Source organism: Mastomys coucha, unplaced genomic scaffold (assembly GCF_008632895.1).
Source record: "Mastomys coucha isolate ucsf_1 unplaced genomic scaffold, UCSF_Mcou_1 pScaffold20, whole genome shotgun sequence".
Lineage (NCBI taxonomy): Eukaryota > Metazoa > Chordata > Mammalia > Rodentia > Muridae > Mastomys > Mastomys coucha.
Window position 1 is genome coordinate 64,979,742 of NW_022196903.1, and position 25,959 is coordinate 65,005,700.

The 25,959-nt window shown below is 45.3% G+C and overlaps 1 pseudogene; it reads left to right on the plus strand.

The window, feature by feature from the left end:
- Positions 1-23,397: 23,397 nt before the first annotated feature.
- On the plus strand, positions 23,398-25,247 carry LOC116098177 (annotated as a pseudogene).
- The last annotated feature ends 712 nt before the right edge of the window (positions 25,248-25,959 follow it).

Below are 25,959 nucleotides of genomic sequence, written 5' to 3' on the forward strand. Positions count from 1 at the left end.
TTCTACCTCCATCCTCCATCCTCCCTCCATCCTCCATCTTCCATCCTCTGTCCTCTGTCTTCCCTGCTCAATCCTCCCTCCACCCTCCATCTTCCATCCTCCATCCTCTGTCTTCCATCCTCCATCCTCTATCCTCCGTCCTCCGTCCTCCATTCTCCATCTTCCGTCCTCCATCCTCCATCCTTCATCCTCTACCTCCAAGTGCTATTTAAAAGAGCATGGCACCATGCCTGATAGTTTTGGTTTGAGACAGTCTGTTCCTTGTGGGGGACCAAACCCTCCTCCTTGAGAATCATGGTACTAGTTAAAATATACTTCTTTGGGTCACCTACCTGCCCAGGATCCCCAATGATCAGTGGTACAACATGGGCAAGACAGAGCCTGCAGGGCCCTAGGACACATGGCCTTCCTCACAGGCACTTAGCAAAAGAGACTTCTCAGTGTCCTTTTCATCAGTCTGAGCCACAGTCTGTAGACACCCACTGGCTTTTTCCTGATATGTTTATATAAACAGTGTTCCTAAGACTTAATGTAGGAAACTAAGCAAAGAAACCAAGTAAAATGCCATATAGAGGTCTTTGGGATCCCAACCAAGTGAGCCAGAGCTTGCCTCTCCTGCAGCTCACCAAGGCCATCAGGTAACTGGGAATGCTCATTCTACCCAGACTAGGTGACACAAGCTTAGTGGTCATAGAACGAATGCAAGCTCAACCATGCAGCTGTCAATGAGCACGTGTATCCTAGCACTGAGCTGACATTCAAGCAGGACTCAAGGCCAGCACTTGCATGACTCTGAGAATAATCTGCACCAATGGCCCACTGGCTACTCCTTAGTCCCAGCCCTGGACAAATGAACAGAAAAATTATGGGATGGGATGGTCTGAGACAAAGGCAAAAATTGGCTTTGAGAAGTCTCAACAATCTCTCACAGGAGATTTTGTGAAGGTCTCTGTGGTTGGGTGGGGGTAAAGATAAGAGGGGAAGAATTGAGTTGGTGTAGGTTGGGGGTGGAGGCCCACCTTCCCCAGCACCTCCAGCATCCTGTAAGCCTCAAGCTGGCTCTGGGCTACACAAGGCCAGGCTCAAGGCGGGCCATGACCCCTGTGCTCCTCCCTCTCTTACCACAGGCTTCTGCCACCCTCAGGGAACACAATAGGAAACTCAACCATCACAAAGCTCTGCCTGTCTTCAAGCCTGAACAAGAGCAGGGCAGTCCAAGCTGACCCCTTCATGCAGCACCCACCCCAAAGCCACACTGCTGCTTAAATTCAGACATGCGGAAGTAGAATGATTTCCGTAGGCAAGGAGGCCTGCGTGGAAGACCTTTTATGGGTTTTCCATCCCATACCCAGTGATCTGCTTTGTGATATAGGGGCCAGCAGAGACAACAACAAAGGCTTGTTGGGCTCAGGGAAGAGCCATGTTCTCCTGGGCCAGGAAGCCTGACAGCTTACTCAACACACAAAGGAGTCATCACGGGAGAGGCAATAAGCGTGTCGGGCTCTTAGCTAGAGAATTTGAGAGTGAACATGTCTGCTCACAATCTGAGTGAAGCAAGTGAGGACAGGGTAGGGTCCAAGGACAGTTTTGCTGTAAATATTCCTGACTATCATGCATCATGCACACTGACTCCTTGGTGAAACAGCTAGGTTTCAGCTTGGCCAGATTTCTTGGATGTTAATTTCAAACATGCCCACTTTCTCCTCCTTTTAGGATGCAATTGTCCATCAGGATTGTGTGTGTGTGTGTGTGTGTGTGTGTGTAAGAAAGGAATGCTGACTCACAAATTTGAATTTTTCTTGCTATGACCTCTGTCTACACCAATTCTCTCTTCTGTTTCTTTGTTTTGTTTTGAGATTATGTAACCCAGGTTGTTGTCAACTGGTAATTATCCTGCCTTCTGCACCCTGAGCACTTGTGTCCCCGCCATCCCATCCTGAAGAGCTCATTTTCAAAGCATGAGTTGTGACCTGAGCCCAGTTAAGAATGTTTTCTAAGCTAGGCAGTGGTGGTGCACATCTACTATCCCAGCATCCAGGAGGTAGAGGCAGGAAGATCTCTGAGGTTGAGGCTACAAACTGCCCTGGACTACAGAGTGAGTTCCAGGGCAGCCAGGGTTACATAAAGAAACCCTGTCAACAACAATAACAGAATACCTTTTCTAGCCAAGTGTACGGCTATATACTTGTAATCCTAGCACTCAGGACTTGGAGGCAAGAGGATCATGATTTAAGCCAGTCTGGGCAACAAGACAAAACAAGACAGCAAGTTCCAAGACAGCCTGGTTAGCATAGTGACACCTTGTCTCAAACAAGTTTTGGGGACAAATGAAAACTGTCATTGGCATACACATGTCACTCAGTAGGTGAAATGTTAAAATGGTTAAAGCTGGCCAGGTGTGTGGAGCATGCCTGCAACCCCAGCACTTAGGAGGTAGAGGCAAGAGGAGCAGCCGTTCCAAGGTCAACCTCAATTACACACGGAACTGGAGACAAGCTATAGTGTCTTAGAAGTTGCTTACTGGGGAACCTGTGACCAAGGTATTGCTGGTGGTAGGAAGATACACACCCAACATCTGGAAAAGAGCTGGTAACAATGTCTGTGACAATTCAGGTAAAAGGTATGGTCTAACTCAACTGCCCTGGGAATTAAGCCTCAGTCCAGGAAAAGCATCATTCCATAAGAATAAACACACAGATTATCACCCCAATATTATTTTGGAGGTGATGCAAAAATAACTGTTAATAATTCCAAGTTCATCAAGAATCATCAAATAAGTGTTAGTTAGGTATACTCCAAAATATCATGAACCACCAAAAGAATGACTTTAACAGAATAAATTGAGAGTCCGTAAGATGGTTCATTGCATATGGGTCCTAAATCCTAAAGACCAAAAGTCAATCACTGGGACATACAATATGAAAGGAAAGAAACGAGTCTCACAAGTTGTCCTCTGACTTCCACAAGTGCTCTGTGGAGTGCACAAGTACATACATGACTATGTGTGCATGTACACACACACACCCATGAACAGACTAGATAGACAAATGATAGATAGATAGATAGTAGTTAATTGGCAAGATCACCAAGGTAGACAGACTCCAGCTTCCACTGGCTGGACTTTGGGACTTTGTGATAGTGTACATTCAGTAGACACTACACTGAGTTTTGAATTTTGATCTTTCCCTGGTTGGTAAGATGCACGGTGATAACGCTCTTCAAACGCAGAGCAGCCGCAACAAGCTGTGGCTCACAGCGGGCCACAAGGTCGTCAGGGGAAGCAAACAGCATTTCCCAATGCACAGAGTTGATGAACCAGGGTGCTTGGCAGGCTAGGTAGATTCAACGCCTTTTCTGTCTCAGATATTTTCAAGTCAGGATAAGTTGATTGGAACATAAGAGAGCACTTTCCCAGGCAGGAAAGTGGGATTTGGAAACATAACATACAACCCTACTTTGATAAAGAATCTGATCACCCATCAGAGACAGAACTCTGAATACACAACCATCTGTCTAGAGTTCTTTGAGGAGGCAGATACCACCTGAGCAGGATACCCACCTCAAGACTGCTCTATGTATGAGTAAAAAGAAAATTTTCCTCTGTTAAAGGCTTAATTTCATTTAAATAGCAAGATATATTTATTTTTAAATTACTCCTGTTTTGTTTTTATAAATTGACTTAAATTTTAACTCATTGGAAAAAATTCATGATGTTTTTATTTGTTTCCTTTACATTTTCAAAGTTCAGAGGTGGCTCACAAAGCTAAACACAAAGTAAGACTGACACATAGAGCCAAGGATTGGCGAGGTGGCCTTCTGACTCTAAGCAAGCTTTTCACCAGCTGAGCCACATCCGCAGTCCTGGGTCACCCAATTTTTGACAAGTGTCCACAAGAAGACAAAATGGGGAAGGATATTGTCTCTGATACATACTGTTAGGCAAACAGCCCATACTAAAAGTCAGCTCACAGCCAGCCAAGACTGATTATGCGAAAGTCATCAAACTCCTAGATGTGAGCTCAGCAGCTAAGCTCCTTGGTCTTGGTGATTTCTCAGATATGACAACAAAGGCTCAGACAGTAACGGTGAAAAGAAATACAAAAGGCTGCACGCATCATAAACTCCGTGCTTCTGCACAGTCAAAGAATCATCAGCTGACTGAGAGATGATGCAAGATAGCTCAGCGGGTAGAGGCTCCTGGCTCCTAATGGTGTGAGCCTCGAGGCCTGGATCTCTTGTAAGGGCAGAAAGGAGAAAAGTAACTGGGCAAAGTTGTCTGACCACCACAGGAGCATGAGAACATGTGTGTATGAGTGCACACACACACACACACACACACATCAAACACAGCCACACACTCTCTCACATATATATCTTACACACATACCCACACTCACAATAGTAAAAAAGCAAAAACTTAAAAATATAATAAAATAGTAAAGCAAGATCCTATACTGACATTGCTTAAATGATATAAAAACAACTAAGAGCTGTGTGAAAAAGCAATCTACCTCATACCTTAAGGGTGGCCACTATCAAAACGGACAAGTATTGCTGAGCACATGAAGAGCAGGTCCTTAAATGCACTGCTGGTAAGGATGTAGCTGCTGCAGCCTCCGTGGAAGGTGGCATAAGCGTGGAGGGGTTAGAGAAAATAGGAGCAGCAGGATGATTCCGAAGGCTAGACCACTTGCTATCAAGCCTAAGAACTCGAGTTTGATTCCTGCTCCTACGTGCTGGAACGAGAGAACCATCGAAAGCTGCCCTCTCACTGCCACATGCATGTGCAAGTACATGCACACACCTAAACACACAAACATGTTCCTTTAAAAATGTCAAAGGGACTGAAGAGATGGTTCAGTGGTTAAGAGCACATGCTGCTCTTCCCAGAGAACTCACTGGGCAGCTTACAAGCAGTGACGCAATTCCAGCCCCAGGTGAGCCAACACTCTCTTCTGATCCACCAGGCGCTAGTATGCACATATACTAACAGAAACACATTCACATACACATAACTGGAAATGATAAAACAGATATTTTTAATCAAAAATATAAATAAACTAAAAGGAGAATTACCATGTGGCATAGCCATTCCTTTTGTAGTGTCCAGTGCACATTGCAACACCAACCACAATGCTCAAGATATGGAAATAACCTGGGTGTCAGTTGATTGGGAAAATATTGTGTATCCAATACACAATGGACTGTTACTGCACTGTGAAAAGAAAGATCCCTCTGTTTGCCAAAACATGGGTGGGCTTGGGGGACATTATTCTAAGTAAACTAGTCCTGGAAGAAAGAATAATGTACAATCTCACTTGGATGGGGCATCAACAAGAACAAAAGCTCAGTTCTCAAAGATAGATAAGGAAGTGGCGCTTACCGCAGTTGGGGAGGAAATGGGGCCATGCCTCCTGACAAAGGACAGCGATTGCCAGCCATGGAGGAGGAGCAGCTTTGGGGACTAGAGTTAACTGGATCATATTGTTTGGGGGATTTTTTAATAGCTCTTGTCAAGAAAAAGCTAAGGATGTCGGGTAAGAGATACCCAGTCTTCCTCACCATGGTAACCAGTGATGGTCCGTCTGTATGTCTGTCATAGCACTGTGCTGTCGAAGTCACGTTTATACACAAAATTTATTAAAAGCCAAAAATCCCAAGCATGTGGCAGTGAAAATAAATAAGAATGTACCACAAAGGATAGCGAAGGTCATTCAAATACTGCTGTTCAGGAGGGCAAATAAATGCAATAAACTAAAAGAAATCCACAGCTTCTCTCCTCCTTCTTTTGAGACAAGATCTCATGTGTCATAGCTGAGCTTAAAGTCACTATGTGCTGGGGTTTACAGGCACCAACAACCATGCCCCATTCACACAGTGCTGGGGAAGGGACCCAGGGCATGCTATAACACTACCACCCGAGCTATAGCCCCAGCCCCACAAAATGGATTCTTAAACTTCCAAAATGAGTAGAAAATACTACACACCTAGGGGCAGTGGTTAAGAGCACTCGCTGCTCCTCCAGAGGATTGGTTTCCAGCACCCACATCAGCTGGCTCACAACCAAATGCAACTCTAGCTCCAAGGGATCTGGCGCCCCCTTCTGGCCTCCGTGGGTACCCATATACCCTCCACCCCCACACACATACACAAGCACACACCCCCACCCACCCACACACACACATACACATACACTTTACATATCTATACGAACCGAATATACGAACCGAATCCTGAGGGTGGGGCAGAAGGCCAAGAAGGAGCTTATCTACCTGTGAGAAGTAGGCGTTACAGAGCAAGCAGAAAGCGTATGCCAAGACTTGCACTCTGATTGTCTTGGGGTTGGAAGAGGCCACAAAAGAGAGATGATTTTTCCTTTCCTGCCTATGTTTGGATGATGTGTCTTTCAGTGTAGCGGAGTTATAGTTGGACAAAAAGACAAAGCAGTCTTTGTTCTGAAAAAAAAAAGGGGTCCATATGTTTGTTTGTTTTTTGGTTTTTTGAGACAGGGTTTCTCTGTGTAGCCCTGACTGTCCTGGAACTCACTCTATAGACCAGGCTGGTCTCAAACTCAGAAATCCTCCTGACTCTGCCTCCCAAGTGCTGGGATTAAAGGTGTGTGCCAACACTACCTGGTTGCCCATATGTTTTTATGTGTAAAATATACAATGAAAAGCACTGCTGTGTGAAAAGTCATGACAAGCCATCATGGTGACTGGAATCCCAGCACGAGGGAGATAGAAGCAAGAGGATCAAGATTCCAAGGCCATCCTCCTTGACAAGGCAAGCTGGAGGTCAGTCTAAGGTACATAACTCCCTACCTCAAAAAACAAACAAAAGCCAGGTGGTGGTGGTGGTGGTGGTGGTGGTGGTGGTGGTGGTGCACTCTGATCCCAGAACAGAGGCAGAGGTAAATGGATCTCTTTGAGTTTAAGGCCAGCCTGGTCTACTGAGCAAATACCAGGACAGTCAGAACTACACAGAGAAACCCTGTCTTCAAAAACCAACCAAAGAGTGTGTTCACAGCTTTCGCTGCGCCACCACCGCTCTCTAATGCCTGTGACGCCCTCTTGCTTGCAGAGCTCGCTCCAGCCAAAGGAGAAGGGGGGTAAGTGCCCGCAAATCCACCAGTGGTAAAGCACCCGGGAATCAACTGGCTACAAAAGCCTCTCGCAGGAGTGTGCCCTCTACTGGAGGGGTGAAGAAACCTCATCATCACAGGCCTGGTACTGTGGCGTCCGTGAAGTCAGACGCCATCAGAAGTCCACTGAACTTCTGATTCGCAAGCTCCCCTTTCAGCGTCGGGTGTGAGAAATTGCTCAGGACTTCAAAACAGATCTGTGCTTCCAGAGTGCAGCTATTGGTGCTTTGCAGGAGGCAAGTGAGGCCTATCTGGCTGGCCTTTTTGAAGATACCAACCTGAGATGCCAAATGTGTAACAATTATGCCAAAAGATATCCAGCTAGCGAATGTGCTTAAGAGTCCACTATGAGGGAAAACATTTCATTCTCAAAAAAAATTTTTTTCCCTCTTCTTCCTGTTATCAGTAGTTCTGAATGTTAGATATTTTTTTCCTTGGGGTCAAAGGTACCTAAGTATACATAGGTACCTATGTATACATAGGGGACAGAATCAGGTATTGGCAGTTTCTCCATGTTCATTTGTGTGTGAATTTCTAATATAAATGCAAGACGTAAAGCATTAATGCAAGCAAAACATTTCAGTAAAGACATTTCTACAGTTTAACTTTATAACAATTATAAATCTGTTAAAATTTTCTAGACAATACCAGCATTTAGATTTTTAAAAAAATAAGCAAATTTCTTATTGACTGCAACTAAACAAACAAACATCAAAAAACCAAACCAACCAAAGAAACAAGCAAAAAAGGCATGACACACAACAGTTTCTATTGCTGCTGAAAAATATTCCTTGAAATGAAAAAAAAAATCACCAAATAAGGTTTTTGTTTTGTTTTGTTTTGTTTTCGTTTTTGTTTATTTGGTTTTTCAAGACAGGGTTTCTCTGTGTAGCCCTGGCTGTCCTGAAACTCACTCTATAGACAAGGCTGGCTTTGAACTCAGAAACCCACCTGCCTCTGCCTCCCAAGTGCTGGGATTAAAGCCATGAACCATCACTGCCCAGCTATAAGAAATTATTAAAGTTAAAAATTTCCAAATGGCTTACTTTTTTTTAACCATGTGAAAATGTATCTATGGCTCCAATCAAGCACATTCTCCCTCCCCCCGCCTCACACACACACACACACAGAGGCATGCACATATGCATTTTTATTTGTTGTCAGAGAAGTCTTGCTCCATCGGATCTCATTTGCCCATGGACAAATGTTTACTGACATGAGCCTCATTTATGAATCAGTGCCTACATTTATTTATAAGTACCCGCTGTATACTTGGCACTGTGTAACTTAACTGCACTTCCATAGCTAAGCCCTTATAATCATATTCTCTTACTGTTTTACACACAGGACCCTGATCTTTGCTTAGCCACCACACTGGAAGTGCAGGACTTGACACACAGGACCCTGATCTTTGCTTAGCCACCACACTGGAAGTGCAGGACTTGACACAAAGGCCACTCATCACCCAGTGGCATCCAGTGGGATAGGTACAAGAGCCATGGTAAGTCCTGAAGGTTCATCTAGTCATCCCACTGTGTAAGGTCTCAGAGTTTGTGATCGATGCACAGAAGCCACAAGCAGGCACTTTCTGCTTTGTGTACCTGAAGCAGAAGCACACCTAACTGACCCCATTAATCCAGAGTACAGATCTTCATACTAGAAGAACCTACTATTCACTAGGCTCAACTTCTGAAAATAATGCAGGGCACTCCTTTTTTTTTTTTAAGATTTATGTATTTATTATGTGTAAGTAATCAGATCTCTTTATGGATGGTTGTGAGCCACCACATGGTTGCTGGGATCCGAACTCAGGACCTTCTTAACCACTGAGCCATCTCTCCAGCCCATTTTTTTAAAAGATTTATTTATTTATTATGTATATATAAGTACACTGTAGCTGTCTTCAGGGTGTCAGACCTCATTACAGATGGTTGTGAGCCACCATGTGGTTGCTGGGGTTTGAACTCAGGACCTTCAGAAAAGCAGTCAGTGCTCTTAACCTCTGAGCCATCTCTCCAGCCCCCTGCAGGGCACTCCTTACAGCAGCCTACCTGTAAACACCTCCTGTGATGGGGGAACTCACACTTCACCAGTGGCTTCCACTCAACTGCCCTTCTGACCAATGTCCCAGATGAACTTTTTGCTACCATTGAATCCACAGTGATGTGCACACATGTGACCACTGCTAAGGCTAGCTCCCAATCTGCTAGCTGTAGTTTCACCCCATACATCCCATTCCAGGAATCCTTCTGCCCTATACATAAAGGAGGGTGACCTTGTCTTCAGTGAGGACAGTCTTGTGTCTGTTCTACTTCAAGGAAGCAGATATTTTTAATGGTGACACTTCGTACCCAGCCAGTGTCACAAGAGGCATCTATGCTCAGGGTAAAGAGGGTGGATCAGAATTCCTTCCGTGTAGCTGAGTTCTGGAATTCCCTAACCTGACCCAGAAGTCCTGCTGATTTCAACATTGTTCTTGTGCACGGATCAGTTGTTTCTGTTTACCAAGCTCAGAAGAGTCCACTGTTTGCAAGGAAGTCCGCATTTGAGAGTTTATCTTTGCTCCCAAAACAACTTAGGGTATTGCCACTGTTCGCGGTTGCCATTAGAAGTAGATGATGAGACCCTGTCAGTTTCCATTGCAGGGCATAGAAGAATCATGTGAGGACTCAGCTGGAGGCTTTCTCCTTGCTGGATAGCTTTCACGAAGCCAGAAGGTGTTGTGCAGACGTCCAGGGGAGAATTGTCACCGACAGTCTCCCTCAGCTGCAGACCCTGTGAGCTACACTGCCAACCTGCTAGGCATCATACACCCACTGGTGTGATATGGGCACAGCATTATGCGGTCACCAGTTGCTTTCTGATTGGATTTAAGGCCTTCTCTACAGTGGGGAATTCATGCCTGCTACTGTAAACCTGGTCACAAGCCCATGGCTAAACATTCAGAGTTCTTAATGGACAATTGCTGGTTTTTTGTTTGTTTGTCTGTTTGTTTTCTCAGTAGAGTTACTCTTTGTCTTGTTCTCATTGTTGAGAAGCACATTATTGGTTTCAAAGTTCCATCACCTGGCCACACAACTAGGGAGGATTTGCTGTCTAGCTAGGATGCAGGGGTGACCCCCTCTCTCCCAATGAAGCTCAAGATGACCTCCTTGAAGAAGGAGTAGAGCTAGAAAGAAAACTCAGGCCCCCTTACTAGCACCGTGGAACACCTCCCAAGACCACACTTCCTCCCTGGTTTTCAAGGGTATATTAACCTGCGATATTGACACTTTCTAAAAGCCACCCGAAAACAGGCGTCCGGCGTGCCTCAATCTGCTTCATCTACAGAATCACCAGAGCAAGAGGATGCTGTCAGGGATGGTTCCCCCCCCACACACACAAGCTCCAGTCAGAGATGACTCCATTCAGGTAAGAGCTTTGGTTCAGGACCAAATGATGCTTGTGTTTTCTCCTGGAGGGTGGTATGTGCGCTTACTCCTTGTTGTATGCCTTTGTAGATGGCTGACAGACATGTGCTATGCCATGAAGCCTGCCACAGCTGGGCAATGGCAGTAAAACGTGGGTGAAGGATAAACAAGAAGTGAGTAAAAGGTCAGTACAAAGGTCAGCACAATGGTCCTTTCTAGAAGGCTCCTACAACTCCCGTTTGGCATATGTGCCACTTAGACTCAAGTGAGAAGAGAGATAAATCACTTTTTCTTTCCCGATGTTGAGGATACATTTTTTTCTTTTGGTTTTCTTTTATATACCCGTAGTATCTGGGGCAACTTATCAGCCAATAGGAAAATGACCAGGTGCCAGACCAGGCTTCCAGACCACAGAACCCAATGCATCTACCTGCCATGTTCTTTCCCACCCGGCATATGTCCAGGTACCTCCAACCAGGGGAAGCCACTGACTCTAGTACAATCACAAGGGACAGCAAGCCTGCCACAAGCTCTGTCTCTGTGTGCCTGAGTTTGTTGCAACACTTATCAATTCAAATGGGAAAGATTAAAATGACCAAAGAGTCCATTGTGCCCTAGACTCCCAAAGGAGTTCAAAAGTGACCTAAAATAGTTAGGAGGGATCTTTGAGGAGAAGCAGTTGCCTCCCCAGTGTTGAGGGGAGTCAGGCAGAGCTTCTGCCCCCTAACCCCAAGCTCCCAGCTGCACACCTGCACCCTTTATTGTGGGGATCCTATATAGGGCAGCTCTCTCTACCTTACAACACCCCAAACCTTTGTACTTGTTGGGGCAAAGGGAGCTAGCTCAGAAATGCAGGCACACCCATCACCTTATTCAGTTCCCAGCCCCTGCAAGTGTTCGGGCCATCCCAGCCCCACTCTTCTGTCTCCTTAGCTCTGTCCCACTGTTCTGTCACCTTCAAAGCTCACACACATAATGAGTGCACAATAAACATCAACATCAAATAAGGACTATGTTTAAAATAAAGGCAGATAGAGGTTTGATCTTCATTATCTGAAAGCTCGTTTGGTTTGTATTTTTTGAGAAAGGATCTTATGTATCCCAGGTTGGCCTGAACTAGGATGGGCTTACAGACTTAGACTAACTACAGCCCGTTTATAAAGAACTCTTTTTCTCTTCTTTTCTCTCTTTTCTTTTCTTCTCTTCTCTGTCTCTTCCCTTCTCTTTTTTTCTTCTCTGTATTGTTCCCACAGCTTCACACATCAAGTGTTCTATCACTTAGCTGTATCCTTAACTTCAGGAAACTTTAAAAATTCATCTTGACAAATATAATATAATTCTACTTACAGAAAGTACCCAGCGATCAAATTGATGGAAACAAACAAACAAACAACAACAACAAAAAATACAACAGAGATCAGAACCCCCAGTCAGTGTTTGATGAGTTTGAGTTTGTAGTTTAGGGAGTTGGGAATTATGAGAGACCATGTCTCAAAAATAAATAAATAAATAAAAAGAAAGGAAGGAAAAAAAAGGAAGGAAGGAAGGAAGGGAGAAAAAGAGAAAAGAAAAGAGAGAGAGAGAGAAAGGGAAGGAATGAAAAAAAAAGTGAACCACATTCCTGAGGAACCACATCCAAGGTGATTCTTTGGCTTTTGAGCATGCACACATACAAACCCATACACAAAAGTGTCCAGAATAAACGCACACCTACAACCAAAAAACCTCCAACTTATGTGAATGAAGAATGGTCAAATTCATGGGAACAGAAAACAGAATAGTGGTTTCCCGGCCTTGGGGAGGAGACCAGGTACTGTGCTTAAAGCCCAGAGTTTCTGCTTGAAGCAATGAAGAGATTCATCTGTGATGGACGGAGGTGACGCTGCACATGGAGTGGAGGGAGCCAAGTTTAATGTCATTGTGTCGCTTGCTTAACTCCGTGGAGGGGGCGCTTAGTCCGTGTGTGTGTTCAGTGCAGATACAAACATCAAATAACTCCCGAATTAAGTGATGACCTATGAAGGAAGGGAAAGACAAAGCCAGGCGGTGGATGCTGCTCCAGTGTCCAGAAGTGGAGGCTCTGTGGGTGGAGCCCACGTGGCTCTACCACCAACAGAGCACAGAAAAGCAGGAAGCTTCCTTTGCTTTTTTCTTCCTTTTATATACATTGTTTCTTCTTGTGAATTATCTTTAAATTTTGAAGTTTCTTTAAAAATAATCAGAACAGCTGGGCAGTGGTGGCACACACCTTTAATTCCAGCATTTTGGAGGCAGGTGGATTTCTGAGTTCGAGGCCAGCCTGGTCTACAGAGTGAGTTCCAGGACAGCCAGGGATACACAGAGAAACCCTGTCTTGGAAAGCAAAACAAAAAACAAAACAAAACAAAAATAATCAGAACAAACATTAGGCATAGTGATGAGAGCCTTAATCCCAGGCCTGGGCAGTGGAAGCAGGAGGATCAGAAGTTCAAGGTTATTGTGGGTTACATGACTAGTCTAAGGCCAGCCTGGGCTGTCTCAAAAGAAAGAAAATGTATGTCATTAATCATAATATTATACATTGTATGTCACTTGTAGAAGTTTAGAAATAGAAACAAAAGAGCAAGGGACATCTTGATATTTTTATTTCTTTTTTTTTTAAATTCACATCATCATAACAACCTTGAATGTATGTGTCCATAAAATATGCCATAACCATTTCCCAGCTCCTAACATGTTTTTCATAATTCTAATATCTCACAGTAATGTTTAAAAGTGTGCTGGCTGTTCATTTTGGAGAACAGTTCAGTCTCTGCCCATGATCAAGTCTCTGTGTCTCCCTCCTCTGCCTCCATTCTGTGCTGAGCCTAAGATTATACCCACTATAGCAGATTTCACCTTGGAATGGTTGGGCACATGGGTGCAAACATTTTAATAGATTGGCATATATACATATATACATGTGTTACTTTTAATTAGTATAATCAAAATTTATAGGATACAGAGTGTTTCTCCACTCCTCCAAGAAGTTTCATGTATCCTAGACTGATCTCTAACTCACCATGTAGCCAAGGATGACCTTGAACTCCTGACCCTCCTGCATCCACCTGCCCAGTGCTGGGAATGTGCGTGTGGCACCACCATGCCTGGCCTGGTTTTCCATTGGCTTATTTGCTGGGTGGTTGTGTTCTTACTGCTTTGAATACTCATCCCTCGCTGGATTCTTAGCAGTTATCTTCTCCCTCTTGGCAGACTGCCTCATCACTGTTTCTGTCAAGAGTTAATTTGTTTGAAATAGTTCATTTGTCAATTTTGGGTTTTGTTGCCTGTGTTCTGGGGATGATACTCAAAAGACATTTCCCTACTTTTCTATTATAGATTTTTGTTTGTGTGTGGGGAGGTGGTGTGTGTGTGTGTGTATGTGTGTGCAAGTGTGCCATGGAGTCCAGAAGATAACTTTAACATTGGTTCTTTCCTTTCACCTTTATGTGGGTTCTGGGGATCAAAGCCAGGTTGCCAGGCTTGCACGGCAAAGGCATCTCGCTGGTCCTAAGTTACAGCTTTTTTTTCCCTTTTTTTTTTTAAATTAGTGGGGTTTTTTTAATTATTTATTTATTATATGTAAGTACATTGTAGCTGTCTTCATATGACACCCCAGAAGAGGGCATCAGATCTTATCACGGGTGATTGTGAGCCACCATGTGGTTGCTGGGATTTGAACTCAGGACCTTCGGAAGAGCAGTCAGTGCTCTTAATCACTGAGCCATCTCTCCAGCCCCAAGTTACAGCTTTTTAATACCTGTTATGAGATTGCTTTCTGGGACACTAACGCTCCCTCCCACAGTAAGTATCATCCTTCCCCATGTTGTGTTACAAGTGGGAACTACCTTTTCTGCAGTGGTACTGCTCTATATAAGATCACCACATCTTTCTCCAGTTTTATAAATGATCAAATGTTCAATGTGCAAAGTGACAGATTTCCGCATGGCGTTTTCATGTTTGTGTCGGGTTTGGGGGTCATCTTCACATCCTCCATTGCCCTTCCTGTTTCTTATAGACCCCTTTCCATTTTCAAGTTATATTATTTCCTTCTTTTAAAAAATTTGATGCCATATATGGGCACAAACATATGGCACCATATTCCAAAGTCTGGCTTATTCCTTTAAACATGATGATCCATGGCCCCTTTGTAACCAAATCCATAGTCATAAGTAAGATGGAGTCTTTTTTTGTTTGTTTGTTTGTTTTTTTGAGACAGGGTTTCTCTGTGTATCCCTGGCTGTCCTGGAACTCACTCTGTAGACCAGGCTGGCCTCGAACTCAGAGATCCACCTGCCTTTGCCTCCCAAGTGCTGGGATTAAAGACGTGCGCCACCACCGCCCGGCAGATGGAGTCTTAATACAGCTTTGATGGATTGGCAAAAATCTGTTTAAAAGTCATGCATTTTGCCGGGTGGTGGTGGCACACGCCTTTAATCCTAGCACTTGGGAGGCAGAGGCAGGTGGATTTCTGAGTCTGAGGCTAGCCTGGTCTACAGAGTGAGTTCCAGGACAGCCAGGGATACACAGAGAAACCCTGTCTCGAAAAACAAACAAACAAACAAAAGGCATGCATTTCTCAAGTGAACAACTTTACTGTGAACACACAGACCAGTGTTTACAGAGCAAAAGCAGGGGGTTTGGGCTTTTATTCTGTAAGCATGGCAGGAACTCAAAACCCAGGACCCCCAATGCTGATCTGTGCTGTAATATACTCAAGGACAAATCAAGGCGTGATGGTCCCAGGTACAATCCAAGGACAAATCATGGCGTGATGGTCCCAGGTACAATCCAAGGAATGGATTGTGTAGAGTTGCTGAACCCAACACTGGAGAGGCAAAGGCCCTGGTCCGAGCCATGGACAGAGTCTGACATAGTGACCAAGTCAGTGCCAAACTTCCCATGAGGAACAGAGCTGGAAAAGCCCATCAGAAGGGCAGCAGACAGGGAGTGGAGGCCTTTGAACAAGCCCAGCCACCCAAGGATTCACCATTCTGAGAGACCTGCCTATGTGGGGGCTACCTCTGTCACCCACAGCTGTGCTGGGGTCTTGTTAAAAGTGAAACTGACTTTCAGAGGGTTCTGGGGGCGTTTGCCACAGGAAAGTCACGATGTTCCACTTCAGGGTCCAACTAGCTTCAAACAATGCCTCTTGCTTGCTTTCAGCTTCTGAGGCCCCTGGGTTGTCTCTGCCACTTCTAGATGTTTCTGAGGTTACAGCAGGCCACACCATGTTCCAGTCTAGGTAGAGGAAATATAAAAACCAATGAGAATGTGACTCAAGACCCCCCGTACTTCTACAGCACCACACAGCTGGAAATAACAAAGTCTGCAGGCTTCAGGTTTCCACCATTACCAGAAAGCTGCTTCCTTTTCTCCCAACCAAATGAGATAGGCATCCGAGATCCATTCAGCAGATGAGGAATAAGATCTGAAAGGCTCAGGGCACACTGATCACACAGCATTAATAAAGTACTGAGCTAGGACTCAGCCCCAGCAGCCTGACCTGACTTAATCTATGAGTGGCATGTGACAGAGCTCAGTGGTCCATTAGCAAGCCTCGTGGATGTAGAAAAAGAACCTGGGAGCAGGCCCGTGTAGCCTTATAAAAACTTAGGGTTACTGGATTTGAGCGGGATAAGACAACAATATAGTTGAATCTGTAATTCAAACCAGATAAAGTCAGAGAGTCAGAGGCCAAGTGGGCTGCACATGACACTTGCTGGAAAGAGTGGGGGAGGGGAGAGAGAGAGAGAGAGAGAGAGAGAGAGAGAGAGAGAGAGAGGTGACTCAATAGTTCAAACACTTGCCACTCAGAAGTGAGAATTTGGATCTTCAGAAACATAAATGTTGGGTGGACCTTGTGGCCTGACTATAAAGCCAGGTAGGATTCTCAGCAAGATCCACCTTGATGAATAAGTTGAGAAATCAGAGAAGGTGATTCTTGACTTCAAGTGGCACTCACACCCAACTCTGGAAAAAAAAAAAATTAAAAAGCCATTTAAAAAGGCACTAAAGTATAAAGCACAGAAGTACAATTAAATGTTATATATTGGGTTGTTGGTTTGTTTGTTTGTTTTTTTAAGTATGTAGTGTGGCTGGGGCTATAGCTCAGTAGGTCAAACATACATGGAGCCCCTGACTCCATTTCCCAGGGCTGGTTTACGGGATGCTGAGCATGGGACCCATTGTGTTAGGCAGTCTCTCCACCAACTGAGCTACAGTTCCAAGCTCATTCTTTTTGTTTGTTTGTTTGTTTTTTGTTTTTTGTTTTTCCACACAGGGTTTCTCTGTGTAGCCCTGGAAGGCAGAGGCAGGCGGATTTCTGAGTCCAAGCTCATTCTTAAATCCTTGTGTTATTATTTTTATTTGAGACAAACCTTGGGTGAGTTGTCCATGCTGGTCCTGAACTCACCGTATAATCCAGGTCGGCCATACTTGCCATCCTTCTGCCTCAGCCTCACTTACAGCTGGGACAGCACCACCAGCCTCAGATGAAACGTTCTCGAACCCAAATAGCAAAGACCATCTTTGTGCATTTCACACTGACATCCACCTTGATTAAGTATGGTGTTAAGACTGTGTATGAGGCTGCAGTCACCAAGTCTCTGTGTGTGTCTTTGTTCCCAAAGAGCTTTGGCTGGGGAAGGAAGTCCCATTTTAAATGTGTGCCCAAAGTCCAGCGTCGAAAAAGACATGAGCTGGGTGCCGGGTTCCCTCTCTCTGCCTCCTACTGCAGACTCGGCCAGCTCCCATTGCTCAGCTTCCCCCACCTTGATAGATCATGGCCTCAAACCATGAACCAAAACATAGAGCCTTTCCTTAAACCATTTGGTGTTTTGTCAGAACAGCAAGTAAGATGTTTTAAAAAGAACCCTTTTGAACAGAGACAAGTAAAAGGCCCCTTTCCAACTCCTCTCTGTTGAGCACATCACAATCGGCAAGTTTGAGTTTGTGGGTTTTTTTCTTCTAAGAAAAAGCTAGAAGAAACAGGGTTTTCTGGCTTCTCGGTACTGAAGTGAATGGATTTGGACTCTAGCCCCACGGAGTGTCCTCGTCCCATAAGGAACTTATTTCAATACCCTTTCTGGAAACTACAAACACTTATTAAGAGAACTTGCTGAGCAGTGGTGGTGCATGCCTTTAATCCAAACACTCAGGAGGCAAAGGCAGGCCTATCTCTGTGAGTTCAAGGCCAGGCTAGTCTACAAAATAAGTTCCAGCACAGCCAGTGCTGCACAAAGAAAACCTGTCTCTAAAAACCAAAAACAAACAACAAAAAAAAGAAAACTTGCAGCTTTCTGAGAAATTAACAGCTCCAGTAAATAAAATAAAAAACACAAGGCCAGTGAGACGCTCAGCAGGTAAGGACACTTGCTGCCAAGCCTGGTGGGAGAAGGGCGGCTGACTCTGACCTTCCTCTGACCTTCCCAGGAGTGTCCACACATACAAATAAATAAGTAGGGCTTTAAAAAAAACAGAAGATATAGCTTTGTCCTAAGTACAAAAGTTCATACCCAATCGCTCATGCAAAAGTATGCCTAAAGTTATTTACTAAATCAGTCATCAATCAAAAAACCTCAGATTCCAAAAAGCACAAATACAGCTACAACCTCGGACTACAAAGAAACCAAATTATATATGAAAGGCAATGTGAACGAGAGTGCGGCGAATCTACAGAACTCGCACAGTTCATGGGGAGAGAGAAGGATTAGTTGGGGATCAAACTCCCAAGGCTGTCGGAGAGGAAGGCAGAGAGAAGCAAAATGGTAGAAAAGCAAGCACATTTTATATGGCGGCCAACAGGGTGGGGGCTTTCAGCTGATACAGGTTGTCCGATCGATCCGGAACTTGATGCCCTTGCCCACGGTAGTTGACATTTGAGGGCAGATTAAGGATGGTTCCTGGTAAATAGGAAGCTGCCTTATGAGACCTGCTTTTCTAGGAAAGAGAAAAATGTCCCCAGGCTTCCTTTTACCAGAGTCCTGTTAAGGATCAGTGTCACCAGCACTGCCCTTTCAGAGGCCACTGTGGACCTAAGAGGAAAGGAAATCTGTCCACTTGGAAATCATAAACTTATCTTAATAACTCTTAGAATAACCAACCACCATTTCAAAATCACTGTACCATAATAAATAGATAGGGCCCAAATGCCCACCTAATTAGGCAAAATTAATGAAATAGCACTCAATTCCCCCTGGGAGCTTCAGAAAGACAGTTATAGATATTGGCTAAAAACGAGACATAAGAATTTTTTAAAAGCAGACTGGAAACTGGAATATTCATCCCCAACACCTTAACTCCTCTCAGATCAGCTCCCACCAGTTTCATGTCCTCTTTTTAGAATCTATTTTGTGCCAATTTGGTATCACTTTTGCTTGTAGTTGGGTGTTGGGAATTCCATTTCCCCATTTATTCCCCACCTCAATTCCATATTGCCAATACGGATCCAACACAGCCCATGTAGGGCTGGTTGCGCTTTCATTAAAGACACTGGGTAACTTGGTAGAATACTCATTTTTCCGGGACTTTTATATCTTTCATATATTCTTTCTCTTTATTACTGTGCTACAGCACACACACACACACACACACACACACACATCCCTTTCCTGTTTCCTTAAAAGGAATAATGTTGAAGCAGGGCAAGGTGGCACACACCTATAATCCCAGCACTTGATCCAGCCAGAGGAGTTCAAGGCCAACCTCCAATACATAGTATTCAAGGCCAGCCCCACTATTTTAGATACTACCTCGAAAGTAAAAGTGTTGGCCTGGATCTTCTCTGAGTGCACTCCCACCTCTACATTCTGACCCGCTAATCCTCTAACCCATCAAGACACTCAGGCAAAGCCTCCCTTTTATCCCTGCCCCTCCCCCACCCGCCTTAAGTCCCAGTTTCTGTCTTGGTGCTGGGAGATGTGCTCTAACTTCAGAGTGCAGCTTCAGACTGCCAGGCCTACTCCCTGGGGCAAGTAAGCGTTGGTGGCTCTGCTTTGGGGCTTTCTATGAACAGAAAAATGAATTCCTGTGTCATAGGGGAGTGGGGACTGAGACTCTGCATCAACCAATGTGGGTATTTTAAACCCTGCCAAGACTAGCCCAGAGACCTGACGGACCTTCAAGTTCCTCTGCCTGGCTGTTGTAATCCTATCTCATCTCTCCAGCCAGTGGGCTCTGTATTTGTTAGCCAAGATCGCTACCTTCCACCTGGCTAGCACGGCTCTTACCCTTTCTTAGCTCCACATTCCAGGCTGTCAAGGCATTGTTTCTTTTGATTCTGTCTCTGGTAGCCAATCGCATCTCTCACATGGTTTGCAGCCCTCTGGCTGGGCTCCTGTCCACCTAAGAGGCGCTGTGCACTTCATTATATCATCACATGTTCTCTGGTGGCTGTAGTCTTTGCTCCTGTGCTCCTCGGCGCAGAGGACCGCCAATCATGTGAGTGATCAGCACAGAATCAGCCAGCTGCAAACAACCACATCTCCTCATGCTGCTCTTAAGAAGCCGCGTAGAGGGCAATGGGGAGACTCAAGGTCGTGGCTCTGCCTCTAGACAGTTGCAGGGACATCCCAAAGGATCCTGCATTAAAAATGTAGAAGTTAACTGGGAAACATCGAGTAGAGAGAACTTCCCAAAAAAAGCCTCTCCCTCCACACCAGTCAAAGGAGGATGGACCACTGGGACCGGGGGAAGAAAGGGGAGTAGCCCCTGATCTTTCCTCATCTTCATTCTCCTCACTCAGGAGAATTTCTAACTTCCTCTCTCTGGGTCCCCCAGAGAAGAAATACTCCATGTGTGGTTCCAGACTTCAAGGGCTAGCCAGGCAGTGGTGGTGCACGCCTTTAATCTCAGCACTTGAGAGGCAGAGGCAGGCAGATTTCTGAGTTTGAGGCCAGCCTGGTCTACATACAGAGTGAGTTCCAGGACAGCCAGGGCTATACAGAAAAAAAAAGAAAAAAAAAAAAAACCTGTCTCGAAAAACAAACAAAACAGTTAGGCCCGTGGGCTCTGATGGGTAGTGGAAACAAGGTGCGCCTCCCGCAAGTTCCTATTGTTGCACCCTCTGTCTTACACAGCTCAGCTCACGGAACACAGACTACTCAGATCCCTTCAGAAACTGACTCGGGCCTGGCTCTTACCAGTAATAAGGTCACAGTTAGTAGAACGAGGAAGGGAAACATTTATGGTCGAACTGAGGTTGCTATCTGCTATCTGCCTCCCTTGCCAGTGCCCAAATGAAGCAGCTTGGATTGAAAAGTATAAAGTTTCCACAGACTTTTAAAAGTTTAAATCTGGAGTAATCGGTTTCAAAACTTACCGCCCACACCACAAAAAGAAAGACTGCAAACAAGAGGCGTGTGAGTTCCGAGGGGGTACCCTTTTCCTGCAAACAAGGGGTGCCTGCGTGCCGAGGGGGTGCGCTTTTCCTGCAAACAAGGGGCTCCTGCATGCCGAGGGGGTGCGCTTTTCCTGCAAACAAGGGGCTCCTGCGTGCCGAGGGGGTGCGCTTTTCCTGCAAACAAGGGGCTCCTGCATGCCGAGGGGGTGCGCTTTTCCTGGCGCTGTTTTGTCAAAGCTTTTGTTGGCAGAATTCAGGACAGCTATCAAACCAAAAGGAAAGTTGAACACTCCTTTGTTGGGGTACACTTGTTAGGAAAGAAATCAGATTCACTAAACCCCAATAAAATTCCTCTTTTAGCTGACTGTGGTGGGTCAAATTTGTAATCTCAACACCATGCAAGCCCAGGACAACCTAGGCTATGGGTTAAGAAAAGAAAAATTCTATTCTAAGAAATTTGAGTATGGAAGGTGTATCCACATACATATATACATCCAGTATAGGAAGGATCCTCAGATCCTGTCATCCTGTTGGGACTCCAGCAAGCAGTGGGCAAAGGATTCAAAGAGGAGATTTGTAGAAAAAGAAGGCTGAGTTGCCAACAGGCAAATGGCAATATACTCAGTTTGTACCCTAACAAACTGGAGAGGTGCAAGCTCGGACTATGGAATGTTGACTGTCTAGCTAACTGCAGCTACCAACACATCCTATAGCCACTTGGAAAGAGGGACCAGAAATTGAGGAATAGCCTCTGTCAGTTTGGCCTGTGGGCATGTCCCTGGGGCACGATCTTGATTGATGATTGATGTGGGAGGACCCAGCTTACAGTAGGCAGCACCATCTTCAGGCAGGGGGTGTCTAAGCTGTATAAGAAAATTATCAGGCTGGAGAGATGGCTCAGTGGTTAAGAGCACTGACTGCTCCTCAGAAGGTCCTGAGTTCAAATCCCAGCAACCGTATGGTGGCTTACAACTATCTGTAATAAGATCTGACGCCCTCTTTTGGTGTGTCTGAAGACAGTTATAGTGTACTTACATATAAGAAGTAAATAAATAAATCTTTTTTTAAAAAAAGAAAGAAAAGTATCAGAACATAGATGTGGAAGCAAACCTTGAAGCCGAATTTCTCTATGGTTTCTGCTTCATGTTCTTGTCCTGACTTGTCTCTGGGATACTGTGACTTGGAAATGCAAGCCAAATACATTCTTTCCTCTTCAAGTTGATTTTGGTCACAGTGTTTTATCACAGCAGTGAGGGTGTCAACACACACAGATCTGAAAGAGCGAGCATTGAGAAGTATGTTGGTAAGGTATTCATCCACAGCCTGTGTAAGTGTAAACTAATGCCACTGCTTTGGAGAGACTCTTACCTACAGGCACCAGAAGAAAGAGAAGTTTCAGGTAAGGTGTTTTTCTTCAGGATGATACACACGTCTCAAGTCGTTCACTTATTTCCCAACCCAACACTCAAAGAAATACCTTTTTCAAAAAAAAAAAAAAAAAAAAAAAAAGCTGGGCGGTGGTGGCGCACGCCTTCAATCCCGAGCACTTGGGAGGCAGAGGCAGGCAGATTTCTGAGTTTGAGGACAGCTTGGTCTACAGAGTGAGTTCCAAGACAGCTAGAGCTATACAGAGAAACCCTGTCTCGAAAAACCAAAAAAGGGGGTGGAACTGGAGAGATGGCTCAGTGGTTAAAGAGTACTGACTGCTCTTCCAGAGGATCCTGGTTCAAATTCCCAGCACCCACATGGCAGCTCATAACTGTCTATAATTCCAGTTCTAGAGGATCTGGCATCCTCACACAGACATACATGCAGATGTGTAAGCAAAACATCAATGCACAATATAAAAATAAATCATTAAAAAGGTGTGTGTATGCATGTGTGTGCCTGTGTGTACTTGTGTACATGCTTATGTGTGTGCGTGTGCACTCATGCTCACATGTGTACTCCTGGGTATTCAGGTATTCAGATGCCCATGAAGAACAGATGTGTCAGATCCCTCGGAGCTTGACTTACACTTGTAAGCCATGTGATGTGGGCTGGAATTGAACCCAGACGTTCTACAAGAGGACTGAGTGATCTCTCTAATGCCAAGAAATCACACACACACACACACACACACACACACACACACACACACACCAGTTAATATGGAGTTTCATGCAGTCCAGGCTGAAACTTGAGCTTTCTATGTAGCCAAGGATGGCCTTGAACTTCTGATTTTCCTGCTTCCATCTCTCCAGTCATGGGATTACAGGCATGTGCTGTTACGCCCAGTTCATGTGCTGCTAAGGATCACATGTGTATCTCATACAAGCAACCCTATTCACTTAGCTGCATCCACAGCCTGAAAAAAATGTTATATTTGGACTAAGTAACACAGGTAAAAACTGTTCCTTACAATGTAGATTGTAAAAATCAGAACCAGCCTGAAAGGTCTGTCCAAAAAAGGAATATATGGGCTGATGCCACTGGTCAGGAGGTATATGGAGGCAGCGCTCCGTGCAACCGGACCCCAAAGGGACAGTGCCTTTGAAGATGAGACCCAGAGGCTTCGGCAGCTGAAGCTGAACAGTTAGAGAGCACTGCTGGAGATGAAGCAGAGAAAGAAGCGCCTTGAGCCACTCATGGTACAGCCAAACCCAGAAGCCAGACTGCGAAAGTTAAAGCCAAGAGCTAGTGAAGAGCACACGCCTCTGGTGGACCCTCAGACACCTCGCAGCAACGTCATCCTACATGGCATCGATGGTCCAGCTGCTTTCCTTAAGCCAGGGGTTCGGGATTTGGAAAGCAAGCCTCAGGTTCTCTCAGTGGGCTCCCCTACCCCAGAAGAAGGCACCGAAGGAAATGCAGACGGGGGAAAGCCCTGTGGAGACAGCCTCCAAGCCAGACCTTCAGGAGATTCTCCAAAAACGCAGCATCATGAGTAGTGTGAACTATGATGAGGAGCCTGACAAGGAGGAGAATGAGGGGGAAAACCTCAGTTCCCCATTGGCTCGTGCAGGGTGCTGCAGCCAACCAGAAAGCAGCCTTGGAGACAGGAGTTTCTGGTGTGACAGCCCAGCAGGGCGATGCCCAACTCGGAGAAGTGGAGAATTTAGAGGATTTGGAGTATAGTCCTGCCCCTCGGGGTGTCACGGTGAAGTGCACAGTAACCAGGGATAAGAAAGGCATGTCCCGTGGCCTCTTCCCACCTGGAGAAGGAGGAGGACCGCAAGATATTTCTTCTAGCAGGTAGGAAACAATGAAAGAGCAAAATACCCAACTACCTGGTCTCCATAGACCCCATGGATTTGTCTCATGAAGGGGAAGTTACATCAGCAAACTCGGATCCAATCTCATGGGGACCAATTTCACAGTGTATGACCATGGTGTCAACCCAGTCAAGGCCCAGGGTCTGGTGGAGAAGGCCCGCCCACATCCGATAGGAGCTGGCTGCTATCTGTTATGAGACAAATGTACTCAGTTTCAAAGGTCCTAGGAAAATGTCTGTGATCATTCCAGGGATGAATATGAATAACGAACGCATCCCATTCTAGCCATGAAATGAACACGAGAGCTTGCTTTCAAAATGACAAAGCGAATCCATGGAGAACCTGATCGAACTGCACAATAGGGCCCCGGTGTGGAACAATGACACCCAGTCCTCCATCCTGAACTTTCACGGCAGAGTCACCCAGGCATCTGTAAAGAACTTCCAGATAGGGCTAGCGAGATGGCTCAGTGGGTAAGAGCAATGACTGCTCTTCCGAAGGTCCTGAGTTCGGATCCCAGCAACCACACGGTGGCTCACAGCCACCTGTAATAAGAACTGACGCCCTCTTCTGGTGCGTCTGAAGACAGCTACAGTGTATTACATGGGAGTAATAAAGTCATCCTGAGTTCAGTTCCCAGCAGCCACATGATGGCTCACAGCCATCTATACAGCTACAATGTACTCATACATGTAAAATAAATAAATAATCTTTAAAAAAGAAGAAGAAGAAGAAGAAGAAGAAGAACTTCCAGATAGTCCACAGCAACAACCCTGACTACATAGTCATGCAGTTCAGACACGTGGTTGATGACATGTTCACACTCGACTATAACTACCCACTGTGCGCACTTCAAGCCTTTGCCATCCAGCTTTGACAGCTGACATGTGAATGAGAAGCAGCAAGCAGGGGATTTCTTTACCACAGAGCCTTCAGGAGCAGAAAGGTGCTGCCCCTTCCCCTGCCCCAGCACAAGAAGAGCAACATTCTGCCCCTCTGAGGAATGATCGAGTGTGTGCATGAGAATGTGCATGTGTGTGTTTATACATGCATACACATACACACATGGAAGCATGCTTCCACACACTCACACTCGTTCATGCCTTCTCTGAACATCAGAGACCTGGTCGTAGATTACAGCTTCTCATGGGTGAGAGATAGTTTAAAGCACAGGGGCGAAGACACCCAGGCACACTGGTGTCTCCTGACCACACAACAGACTCTGTGTGGTGAGTGTAGCTTTCATGTGCTCGGGCACTTCCAACAGAATCAGGTTCCAATGATTAAATAGTTGGGCCCCTTTTTTTGAAGACCCTTTCAAAAGGGGACTATTCCCTTGGATGCCTTTAGCCCAGGGGCCTGCAGACTTTCTCAGCCAATGGTCTGATTAGTGTCTGTTGCACTGACTCCAGTCAGCTTCTTTAGCACAAAAACAGCCATAACTAGTTGGTGCACAGAGTGTAGCTGTGTCCCAATAAAACTTTATTTACAAAGTGGGCATGGGCCCGGTTTGGCCTGTGACTCTGGTTTGCAGGCGTACCTTAGATATGTCCCTATCCTCCAAGGTGGAGCATCTACCAGGACATAAGTCATCTACTTTTCAGTAGCAGCAAACTGACATTTTATTTATTTTTTTTTTCCCATGGATCTCTGTGTAGCCCTGGCTGTCCTGGAACTTGTTCTGTAGACCAGGCTGGCCTCAGAGATCCGCCTGCCTCTGCCTCTGAAGTGCTGGGATTAAAGGTGTGCACTACCATGCCTGGCCACAGACTGACTCTTAAGAGGAATTCCTGC